Genomic DNA, 13,022 nt, shown 5'->3' on the forward strand with positions numbered 1-13,022 from the left:
TAAGAACCTGCTGTATAAAAAGTAAATACACTAAAATTTTAAAAGAAACCCACACAAATCTGGGGTCAGGTTCTGCCAGCAGATGTACTCAATTCTGATGTAAACTGATGCAAACCACTATAAAAAATGTAAAGTATGGCAAGGAAAGCAAGTGATTATGTGATTTTTAAAACTAGATATTTGTTGCTGTTAAAGCCATAATTAAATTTCATTTTTGCAGAATCATTCCATTTTTATCACAGCTAATGTCATAAGTAAATACAACCAATTGTTATCTCTTGGGATTTAAAATCTATAAACAGTATTAGGCTTACCTTGAGTTAAAAAAAGAAAAGTAAAACAAACAAGAAATTCAGGAACTTTCAGATGAGCAAACAGGATTTTATTTGTATGTGGTCTGGTAATTTGATTTTCAAGACAAAGAAATCAAGTATTTGGAGAAAAATGTAGGCAATTATCAGTAGTAAAAATACATACGAACAGTTGTATTATTATGTACTATAGGGCAAATATATTTGTAAATTTGATTTAAATCTCATCCACTTACATTTATGTACCCCTGTTTATTGAGTATAGCCTGCTTAGCATGTGCTGTGCTATATGCCCAGAATACTAAATATCAATATATAGATGTTTAGAGCATATGAATTTCAGTATACAAATCTAGGTGGATAAGAAATAGGGCACTTTTTATTTCCTTTGAATCCATTTAATTTCTGTCTTGAGTCCTGTTTCTCATGTGTTGACAAGAAATTCAGGTTAGTATGCCTGGGATTTCCCCCTATCCTGCTCCTATGGTCATGCCATATGCAACTCCAAGGCATCCATGTGAAGGGATGCTGGAGGGAGCCTTCACTTATTAGATATCTGTGGTGATGAAATATATCTCTTCCCTGTTTGCATGGTGCCTTTAGGTCCTTTCCACCATGCATGGGAGGAAGGAGTCTTATGAGGCTGGAGACGCCAGTACCTGAATGCTCATTCGTCTTGGACTTTGCTGCCAGCCCTCTCTGGGGCCTTGGTCCCACGACTCCATGACCACAGGCCTCTGTCTCTCTTCCAGGGGAACACCTTTCACAGTCTGGAGAAGTATCTCTTTCCCTCTTGCTTCTTCTTACCCTGCTTTCCCATCCCACTTACTTCCTACAAATTATCAGGTAGTCTGTAGGGTTAGGCTATTGGAAACAAAAGCCAGGATGTAGGCTGCCTCTGCCACCTGGGCCCAGCCGCACCTCCCTTGAGGCAATGATAATGAGTGCCTTCTTCATCTACCTGTGGTCCTGGTTTAGATCATCATAGTATTTCAGGAACTGTTGTAATCACTTTCTCTCCAATTCTATTTGTTTCTCTCTCTCCTTGTCCTTTAAGGCGTTTCATACATAGCTACCACATAACTCTTCCCAAAGAGCAGCTCTGGTCTTGTGATCCCTGGTTCAGATATCTTTCCTATTTTCCCATTAACAATACAATGAAGTCCTTACACCTCAGATGTTTGAAATCTCCCATGTTAACCCTTACATGACAATTAAAATTAAAATGTTCCCTCCCCCCTGTCTCCTTTATGTCCCTTGTGCTCCAGCCAAACTGGAAAACAACTTAACATATATGCCTTCCCCTTTTCTGTCTTGGTTCTTGATGTTCCTTCTGCAGGAAAGGCCCTCTTCCCTTCATACTGATTTCCTTTTCTTTTTAATTAATTAAAAAAAATTGAACTATAGTTGGTTTACAATATTGTGTTAGTTTCAGGTGTAGAGCAAAGTGATTCATATATATATATATATAAATATATAATTTTTTTTCAGATTCTTTTCTGTTATAGGCTATTACAAGATATTGAATATTGTTCTCTGTGCTATACAGTAAATCCTTGTTGCTTACCTATGTTATGTATAATAGTTTGTATCTGTTAATCGCATACTCCTAATTTATCCCTTCCCCTCTTTTCACTTGGGTAACCATAAGTTTATTTTCTATGTCTATGAGTCTGTTTCTGTTTTATAAATAATTTCATTTGTGTTATTTTTTAGATTTCACAAATAAGTGATATAATATTTGTCTTTCTCGCTCTGATTTACTTCACTTTAGTATGATAATCTCTAGGTCCCTCCATGCTGCTGCAAATGGTAATATTTTATTCTTTTTTATGGCTGAGTAATATTTCATTGTATACATATACCACATCATCTTTATCCATTCATCTGTGATGGACACTTGGGTTGCTTCCATGTCTTGGCTGTTGTGAATAGTGCTGCTATGAACGTCATGGTGCATCCCTTCATACTGATTTCTACATGACCAAAATCTGTCTGTCCTTTAAGGGTGAGATGCCATGCTGGTTTCATCCTGAAGCCTTCCCCTTACTCAGAAAACACTAGCTGTGGGAAAAGGAATAATAACACCAAAAAGTGAAATGAGTTTATGGCTGGTACCAAAGAGCAGAATGGAAAGTTCATCTGGGAATAAAGGCAAACATGTGAGGTTAAGTTATATTCCCATAACAGATATAAGGGACCTGAGTGAGAGGTTACCCAAGACTGAGTGGTGACTGAGCCTTTTGGGCCTGGAGTGGGGATACTCAGCAGTGGGTCCAGGCACAGTCCATTCTCTGGTGCTGGTAAACATCAGGGCTCTTTCTAACTCCAACCTTAGGCAATGCTGTTCAACCTAGTGGCAGTGCCTCTTGGTGACTTATCTGAACTCTCATTGTATCTCTTTTATGACACTAAAATTAATGGGAATATAACAAGGTCATTATTTATCTGTCCTATCTGCATGCCTCCTCAAAGGCAGGCCTCACGTCTCCTTCACCTTGGTGTCCTCTGAAGCATCTGGCACAAGACCCTACACATAATTCCCAGACCACCCATTCTAAAAATGGAGACATCGAGTCACTGGTATACAGGATGATGTCAGAGCCATTAAAACATTGACACCACAGTAAATTCAAAGACTGATGAGACGGGTGCCATACACATGCTTGCCTTACTTGGCCATCTCTCGATGAAATGGTGATGTTCTGAAGCTATCAGACCTTATTTATCAATGCAGCACATGCTAATTAGACAGCAGTTTCCAGTATTTCTTTTTACAGGTCTGACTGTACCTTAACACTGCAGATGTTTAAGTGAAATCTGAGGGGTCCAACCCTTGGCATATCAACCAATGTTTGCAGTTGTAATTGCCACGAGACCAGATTTCTCCATGAAAACTAAGTCATCCCAGCACTAGGGATGAATACGGTCATTATACTGACCTCAGTAAAAGAATAATATGATGAAAAAAAAGTAACTTTGCTATGAAATACTGAAGCTACTTTAAGAGTCTCTTTTAATGAAGTCTCCACATCCTTCTTTAATGAAGTGGAAAAAACTTCCCCATCAGCTAGCCTGTGAGCAACTATGATTTGCTTTATAAATGAGATACTTGGGGTAGATCTGGAAGGAAAATGATAAAGGAAATAACTTTTGTCAATTAAAATATTTGTCTGTTTTAAAATGTGTTTTAGGGCTTCCCTGGTGGCGCAGTGGTTGAGAATCCGCCTGCCGATGCAGGAGACACGGGTTCGTGCCCTGGTCCGGGAAGATCCCACATGCCGCGGAGCAACTAAGCCCGTGAGCCATGGCCGCTAGGCCTGCGTGTCCGGAGCCTGTGCTCCGCAACGGGAGAGGCCACAACAGTGAGAGGCCCGCATACCGCAAAAAAAAAAAAAAAAAAAAAAAATGTGTTTTATCTATTGGTCCTTTCTCTAACAGGGATACTTTACCTATTCATAAAAGGAAATCTAGTCCCAAATCATTTAGGCAAATAGTATTTCTACAAGCATTGTTTATGCTCAAGAATCCTCTTATGGAAAGCCTTGAAGACACATTTCTAGAAATTTCTCCTTCCTCCCATGGCACATTGAAATGCACTGTGATTTAAATTTACTTTCATCCTATCATTTTTTAGTAAAAATCTTTTCTCCCCACAGAGGAATAAAGTGTTCAAATGCTTTTGGACACCCAGGATTCTAACAGTTTTCATAGGTCATTAGCACATCTGATGGAATTAAATATTGAATGTGTCAATCCTTTTAATATTATCCTTCTGCTTTATAACTCTCCTGCCCTGTCTGGAAGAACTAAAGGAAACTGAGAGACTTGAGTTAAAGGATGGTCCAGTAATATTGTTTTCCAGTCTTGTCTTTGGCTAAATGCTACATTGATTGTAGCACTTGAAGGGTCACCATATTTAGCAATACAAGCTTCACATGATTTGATATTTGACTTTCAGGAAAGGAGCCCAGCTCTTTCTCTTCCACCTTTCCTCCCTTTGTGTTTACTGAAATAGGAAGTGTCATAACCAACTTGTCTGTTTACTTTCAGCCCATTGTTTTGGGAAGAATGAGGAGAAAACTGACTAGCATTCAGAAACAGCAGTCAAGAAAAACACACATCTTTTTTCTTCTTATATATCAACTTGTTTAATCAGAGCATTTGTACTTTGATGTATATTATTATTTCTCTCTATGGGAATTGATTTGTAATGTTACCTAATCAGTGTGGTTCCAATTTTAATATTGGAGCTAAGGAATAAATATAAGACATTAATTTCCATAAACCATATATATTTGAAAGCTTCATTTACATAGTGAGCAATTTAGGCCTATAAATTCTAATATGTTTTGATTCCTTTTGGGTTACTGTTTGCATAACCTTTTTATAGCTCTGGCAAACCATAATGCTGCTCAATACTGACAAATTTCTTGCTGTTGTCCAATGCATAAAAATGTGTTGTAAGTAACTCTCTAACACTGCCTCTGTAATTTTTCTTCTTTCTTTCTCACTAACCATTGAGGGTAATTCCCTTTCAGGAGCTGAAAAATTCCATTTCTTTTCCCTACCGATTTCAGCATCTTATTTGGCAGTTTTCTGTAGCCTAGTATGTGATTCTGATAGAGCTGGTACCAGTACAACCCCATTTATACCAGGCAGGACTATTCAACAGTAAGAAAGGTGTAGACTCAGCTGTAATTAATACCACCTTTGTCTCTAAGAGATTGGGAGCATGGGATTGGGTGTAACTGAGAATACTTAACATATAACCTAGGGTTCCTCAAGGTGATGTAAGAATGGATTTAAGAAGTTAAAATGGAACATCCTATTTCAGTGGAAAAAAGAGAGAGAAAGAGGCTTAACACATATAAAATAGAATCAGCTTCTGACCATTCATCTTTAGCAGTTCTACCGTCTTAAAGTTTCAAACGCTTAAAATGTCTTGCTTTTTATAGACAACTGCCTTGAGCCTAATCTCATCCTAGTTTTTAGTGCACTTTCATGTCCATTATCACATTTGATCTTTACAATATTTCCATTTCTATATTCATTCTGAAGATAAGGAATCTGAGAACCAGAGAATTTTGGTACTGTGTTGTTATTGACACAAAGGGAATATTTATTGGGTTTATCTGGAGAATAGGAAGTACTGAAATATGTACCTGTTCATGCACAGTCATTAAGATATTGACACCTTTTAATAAGGCCACAGTAAATGTTTATCTGGCTCCCCAAGCCTTTTGAACCTGAGGGAAGATGAATTACAGCCAAGACAGAAGTGTGTTGGCTCAGGCCCTGTGTCCTCCTGCGATTGCACCCACGCAGCTTGCCCTGAGTCTAGTCCAGGCGGGTAGTGAACCAGAGTCATTAGCTGCTGTTTCACAGAGAGAAATAAATCAGGGGTCTCAGCTCAGTTCCTAAAAGACAAGAGTCAGTTTCACCCTTCCTACCTTTGTTAGGCAGTCTTAGTGGTCAAAGATTAATTGGTACGAGAGAAGAGTGTTCACGCCTCTCCCTGGAATCAGGTGGATGCTGAAGAGGATGCTGTGTTGTAGCTTTTGGAGCAGAGGGAGCACAGCTCAGGTGGAAACAAAGGCTTATGATGAGGATGCTGAACCTCAGTTCTGGCCCAGGTACCACCTCACCTTAACTTACCGCTGACACAGTGTTTCCCTGCCTGCACTGCGGGAAGGGTGGGGGTGGAGTCAGGCACACTTGGGTTGCAATCCTTGCTGCTCCACTGACCAGCATCGAGAGGCTGGGTGTGTTGCTTCAACTCGCCGAGCCTCGGCATGGAGAATTATTTGGTATAAGCTTGTACCAGTGTTCTACTGCTGTAGAACACAGTGCCACCAATTTAACACCCGTTTATCATCCTGCAGTTTCTGTAGATCAGGAATCCAGACACTGAGTGGTTGGTTTCTCTGCTCAGGGTTTCAGAGGACTGTGTTGGCCAGGACTGCAGTTTTCATCTGGCACTCAGGGTCTTCTTCCGAGCTCACAGGCTATGGGAGGAATTCATTTCCTGACAGCTGTAGCACTGAGGTCCTCGTTTTCCTGCTAGCTTTTGGCCAGGAACTGTTCTCAGCAACTAGAAGCAGTCTGCAGTTCTTTGCCATGTGGTCCCCGTGGGCAGTTCACAAGAGGGAGGTTTGTATGTTTCCGGGCCATATAGAGCACATCTCTCTGGTTTCCTCTTCTGCCACTAGCCAGAGAAAAGTCTCTGCTCTTAAATTGGTCCTGTGTTTAGGTCATGCCCACTTGGATAACTGAAATTTACCTAGCTCTAGGCAAATACTTGGCATACAGTAAATGGTAATTCCTTTATAAAATGGGGTAAAGATTTGATAGATTTGAAAGGATATGACAATTCCAGTAACTTTTATGCATTTGTCTCCCATTAAGAGAAAAATCAATTTAAATTCCAGTTCTTTTTATTAACCATATGGCCTAGCTTACCACCAAGCACATAATAAGTGCTTGGTAAAGACTTGTGTAAATGATATGGGCTATGGAGAAGTAAATCATCCTTTCACACTAAGAAATCACCTTGACATTTTGGAGACTATAGTCTATGACTCAGGATTCTCTCAGGGCACTCATATTCATCCTCGGAGTTTTAACCATTCATTAACAACTCACACATTTTTATTTATAAACCAGACCACTGTCAGCTCTTGGACCTCTGTTTACAACTGCATACTGGTCATTTCAACTTCTGTGTTACATTAAGTATCTCAAATTAAACACGTTCCAATGGAATGGCACCCCCCACCCGGGCCAAAATAATTTCCTTCTTTCATAATTTCTATCTCAATGAATGTATTATATTCTCCTCAAACTTCAAAGCCAGAAACCTGAGAATCATTCATCCTGGAGGCTGTTCGCTCTTACCTCCTTCATCCAACTGGGCAAATCATGGCAGTTCTATCCCCTGATTAATGATTAATCATTAATGAAAAACTTAATGATTTCTCTCTCTCTTTTTTTTTTTTTTGGCACAACCAGTGTAGAAAAGCTTTATTTGAGATTTTGTAACAATAGTATAATTAAACCTTGTGTTGAAAATGAGTGCTGTCAAAAGCAGAGTTGGTGAAAGTCTTAAATTTAATGTTGTACCATTTGTGATCGCTAATTCAAGAAGGAAGCATCTCTAATCAAGTTATTTTAAAATTCTTATTATTTAACCTAAAAGCTCTTGTTAAATAGTTTTATTCATTAATGAGTATTTATCTGCATTTTCTAAGTAGTTCCTGAATGCAAGATTTATTTCGTTACTTGCGCATGATATGTTACCCTTAATGCAAATTTTTGCATATTATGTACACACACACGCACACACACACGGGATAAAGGCACAGATAGAACCAATGTGTGTGAGAGAGTGGGTATGTAGAAAGTGAGAGTTGGACTGACAGTCTAATGGCCAAGACCTTGGATTTTGTTTGTGGAAATAAGAAAGTGGAGTTTTTACTTAATTAAAGAAAAGTCTTAAACAGTTATCAAATGTCATTTCATTCTACATTGAATAAACTTATTCCAGTAGTTGCAGTAATTATCATTGGCATTCCAACTTGTATAATGTTAATAATAATACTCAATTATTAATAGATACAGATATTATATAATATCACTAGCAATGTAGTTGGATAAGTTTGGAATTGGTACTTGTTTACAGATGGGCTCAACTCAACTGCACACTTGTGTGAGAAAAATCAACCCACATTTCATATGATGATAAAGGAATTAATTCTGAATTCTAATTAGGTATTCAAATAGTTATTGAATGACTGGTACAGGACTGTTAAATCCTGTATGACGGACCATACGAGTCTCAACTATTTTCCCTCTCCAACACACCTGAAAGATAGAACATATTTTCCTTCCCCCAGAATGGTTCGACTTAGTCAAAAAATACAATAAACAAATATTTATTGAATGCCTAAAATGTATGCGCTACTTTGCTGTATAAAAGAAAGCTTCTGGGGGAGTGTGCAGAAAGAGGAAGAGTATGAAAATATGAGTGGGTCAGGGGTGACTTCGGCTGGGATGTCACCTCTCTGCCTCACTTTACCTCATGTCAGCCTCCATGGAGGATTCCCGAGCGAAACTTTGAGCTCTTCAGTAAAAACAAACAAGCCCCCTTCTTTCTTTCCTCCTTCTCACCTGCTTCTCCTGCCGTTCCTCCTTCCTTCTGATGTGCTTGGCCCATGGGAAAGCTCCTGCTCGCCACCATGTCTACTGGTGGATTCCACGGGCTTCTGCATTTTCAGAGCAACTTAGCTATGTAGTTTTCTTTTTTTCTTTTCACAACTCACACACACACACACACACACACACACACTGTATTTTATTTTTACAAGAGATAAATAAACCGACACCAAGCATTGTAAACGGATGACCACAACAAAAGCAACAGTGATTGCAATTACCAAACACGAAACACACTCGTACTATGTCATAATATTGACATTCAGTCCAGTCATCCTCCACTGTAACAGCTCCTTTACTTTGCAGTGAAAATTGATTTGTATATTTTTTGCCTCTTGAGTCCTTGTGGGATTTTTTTTTTAATTCAAACAGAAAGTCACAAAAATTATATCATCCTCATCAGTTCACTCAGTCCCATGTAATTAATTTTTTTATCTTGATCTTTTGTTAGCACTTTCATGAATTTATCAGTTTTCCATTAGAGTTCTGAAAATGCTTATTCATTCAGTTCAGCAGTAGAGTCAGTTACCAGAAACCTGTACCTGTCAGTCTTTTCCATGAATTCCTTGAAGATGAACCCCTTTCATAGGAACATTTTGGCGAAAGCAGTGATTTCTCTTTTTGTTGTCTGTGCTAACGCTGGCCCTCATCGTGTCCTACCTGGACTACGGCACTAGTGTGTTCCTAATCTCGTTTCCTGTTCTCAGGTTCTCCAGTCCACTCTGCAGACAAGGGTCCAAGTTACGTTTCAAAAGTATAAATCTGATGCTGCCTCTCACCAGTTTTCAGTGACTCTCAGTTGATGCTAAGAAAGAAGTCTGGCCATCCAGCTTCTGCCTCCACTACCTGGCTCTACATGAATCTCCATACAGCAGGACAAGTTATCTTTTAAAATATTTTTGAGACATAATTTACATATGATCAAACACACAGATATTGTATCTGTTTTGATGAGTTTTGATAAATATATGTATTTGTGAAAACCACCATCTAAGATATAAAACATCTAGCGTATCTTTTTAAAACATAAATCTTCTTATGCTACTTATTGTCATAACTCTCAGAAACTTCCCGGCACAGAATGAAATTGAATTTCACCTCTCGCCTATGTGATTACATAGGTGGGACCCTGCCCACTTCTCCAACCTTTCCTCCTGCCACCCACCCCTTCCCTCACACAGCTCATGCCTTGTGATCTTTCCTAGTTGTCCCAAGTATCCCAGAATGATCCCTGCCTTTGCCTAGAGCATTCCCATGGCTTTCCCCTCACTTCAGGTCTGTTCAAAGGCCACCTCCTCAGAGCTCATTAAACCCTTGCTAAAAGATTTGTGCTTTGGGGAGCTCTCTTGATCACCCTATTAAAATGGCACTCACATCTCCATCCTTTCCCTTACAGGTATCACCATCTGACACAATTTTACACATTTGTGTGTTTGCACTGGAATGTAAGGACTTTGGATGTCTTGTTTACTGCCATATTCCCAATATTTTAAATGTTGTCTGAGAATAGGTTCTTAATTAATATTTGTGAATGGAAGGGGATGAAATCTAAACTCTATATCTTGACATAAAAGGTCTTTCATGATCTGGCCTTTGCTTTATTTTTCACTTATATTTTCCACTTCCCATAATCCCTAAACTTCAGTCAGTTTCAACTACTTCCAGTTTCCTAAAGAGACCAGATTTCCTTTCACCACTGAGTACATATTCTCAATGTTCTTGGAATGTCTGCTTCCTTTGTCTACCTTTCAGATGTTTGTCTTGTGAATGAAAAATGTTGCCTGCCATATCAGTAAACAAAGGATGTTGCAGCCATCAAGCCATCATATTACAGCCACCCAGATGATGCACCCCGAGGAGACTCGGGCTGAGAAAGCACAGGATACTGGCCCTAGATAGCTAAGGTGCATATCAAAGGAATGATTTCAGTGAGCCCAGACTCTTTCATCTTCCTGCACTTTGAAAAACACTAAGTTCATTCTGGCTTTCTTTAATTAACAGTAATCTCTTGATGTCCTGACTAGCTCGTGTTTGTTGCAAAAACTCCTGTATATCCTGGTTCCTTTCTTACCTCTTTGGAGCAGCCCTTCAGAGCTGAGAGGCTGTCTCCCGGGTTTGAAAGTTCTCAGAATGTCCACTGAGTAAAACATAATTCTCAGCTTTTAGGTTGTGCATTTTTTTTTCAGTTGACAGTTCCTTCTCAGCTTGAGTTTCTTCCTCTGAGTATCTCCCTGACTCCCCAGGACACGTAGATCTCCCTGCTGCATGCTTTCTCTTTCAAACACTCTTCTTAAAATAGCTCCTAGAATGTCCAGTGTACATTCATATTTCAACCAATACTTGAGTTCTTTGAGGATACTGACATGTCTTTTCATCTTTGTATCACCAGCACTTAGCTTACTGTAATTTGAACTCAGTAACTGAGCTTGTTAAAAGAAGATAACAGAAAACAAAACAGGAAAGCGGGAAGAGGTAGGTAAGAAGAGAGGAAGAAGGAAAACAAAATAGATATTTAGATCATGAAATGTGAAGATATTATTTCAGTCCCTCAAATGCAGAGTCCAAGGACTCAGCAAAATAATCTAGAGTTAATTCATGCCTATTCTCAGTTATTAAATCTAGGACTTATTTACATATAGGATTTCCAAATTATTCTTCCGTGTGTGTGTGTGTGTGTGTGTGTGTGTGTGTGTGTGTGTGTGTGTGAGACTGTGTTTTTGAAGGGAAAGAAGGTTGTACAGAAGATATATTAAGTAGTGGTTTGCATATAAACCCACAGCAGCTTTAAATACTAGCAAATGGTAACACACATCTGCGTGATGTTCATTATTCATATAACCAATTCCCTAATGTTTTGTAAATGGTTGGAAACACATTCACAACATAGTCAAATGTGAACATAATCTTTTTATGTATGACACCCGATAAAACCCCTAATTTTTCCTCATTTCAGTTTAAAAGTTCCTCCATTGACCAGTCTTTCCTCTTGAAATTGTACAGACCAAGAAGAATAGAGAGAAAGCTTAAGAGATGGTTGTTTTAGTCATGTTTTATGTATTTTATAATGCTTTGACATCTTGGTACCTTGCTAGCTGGGGAGAGATTGTCCCTCCCAGGGATACCTAATTCCAAGAGAGATAATGATTCTCCGGTGAGCACAGCTTTCAAATGCAAACCAACAGATCCAAAGCCCATGCAGCCATACCACCTCCTTTATCTAACTCTCATGTACCAAGTCAATATTTCCCGTCTCCTAAATCACCCCAGGATTGGGTACTGGATAACTAGAGACCACCCCTGTAGCCCAGAACCTGCTGAAATTATTTAAACTGTTCAATCCTAAACTTGCTCAAATTTGCCTACCTCGTCCATTCCTTCCCAAGGAAACCACAGTAAGGCTCTGGCCACACTTTGTCCTTCATTCCTTCTGCCTCCTGACCAGCATGGGGGCTTCCCCATGTAGACCTGCATGGTGTGGCATGGCCCCGTTCCTTGGGAACTGTGAGTAATAGCGGTCCTTTAAATGGCATTGACCTCTCTGTGCCATCACCTCTAGAAATTAAAGTCAATCTCTGTAAATTAAATTCTGGGCACAGTGGAGACAATGGTTCGATGTAGATGAAACAAGTAATGAATCCTTTTATAGTTTGATTAATTCTCATTATCTGCATTCCCCTTTCCTCTAAGAATTGCCTGTTACAGTAATCATACCAGAAAACTCAAGAATTGCCTGCAATAGTAATCACATTAGAACACAAGGGACGATGAGGAAAAGAAACGGAGGAATTCCCTGGGAAACACTGCAATTCACTATCACATCGTTCTCTGGAACAACACTTTGGACAATCCATTTAACTTGTTTTCAGCCATCAGAGTTGTTTTCCTGAATCATAAAATTCCCATTAGGAAATAAACCCTGACATCAACTTGATTAGTATGATCATAAATCTTAACAGCAGCATGCATGCTTTAAACTGCAGATTTTTAGGCCACAGTTACAGGTTCTGTTATTTCCCCTATGTACTGCAGTAATTTGATATTATTTCAATGCACAGCCAATTGTTGGCAGTACTTTTTTAATGCATGTAAAATAATCATTGGTTTGAAATCATTGAAACAAGATTTTTGAGGGCTTAATGGAAATGTATATTAAGTATTACTTTTATTGATTAATTTTGGATCCAATTATAATGGAACCAAAATTATGCATAGTCTTTGCTGGTAGAGTTATATATTCCCATTTATATATACGACTTCTCTGAGCTTTTACATGTATAGGCACATCTATATATAGATAAGTAGTTATTTTATTTGGGTATGTTTTTAAAGGGAGCTTTCAATTGTAAATTAAAAAGTTTGTAATAAACACTTTTCTTTGGATATTTATGTAAATATATACATTTTAATTTATGTAAATTTACATTTATGCAAATTTCATAAATTAAAACAGCCCTGCTGTTAAATGGGCTGCTGCTACATGATGCTCTGTGGACTTCA

Source organism: Kogia breviceps, chromosome 20 (assembly GCF_026419965.1).
Source record: "Kogia breviceps isolate mKogBre1 chromosome 20, mKogBre1 haplotype 1, whole genome shotgun sequence".
In the NCBI taxonomy this organism is placed as follows: Eukaryota; Metazoa; Chordata; class Mammalia; order Artiodactyla; family Physeteridae; genus Kogia; species Kogia breviceps.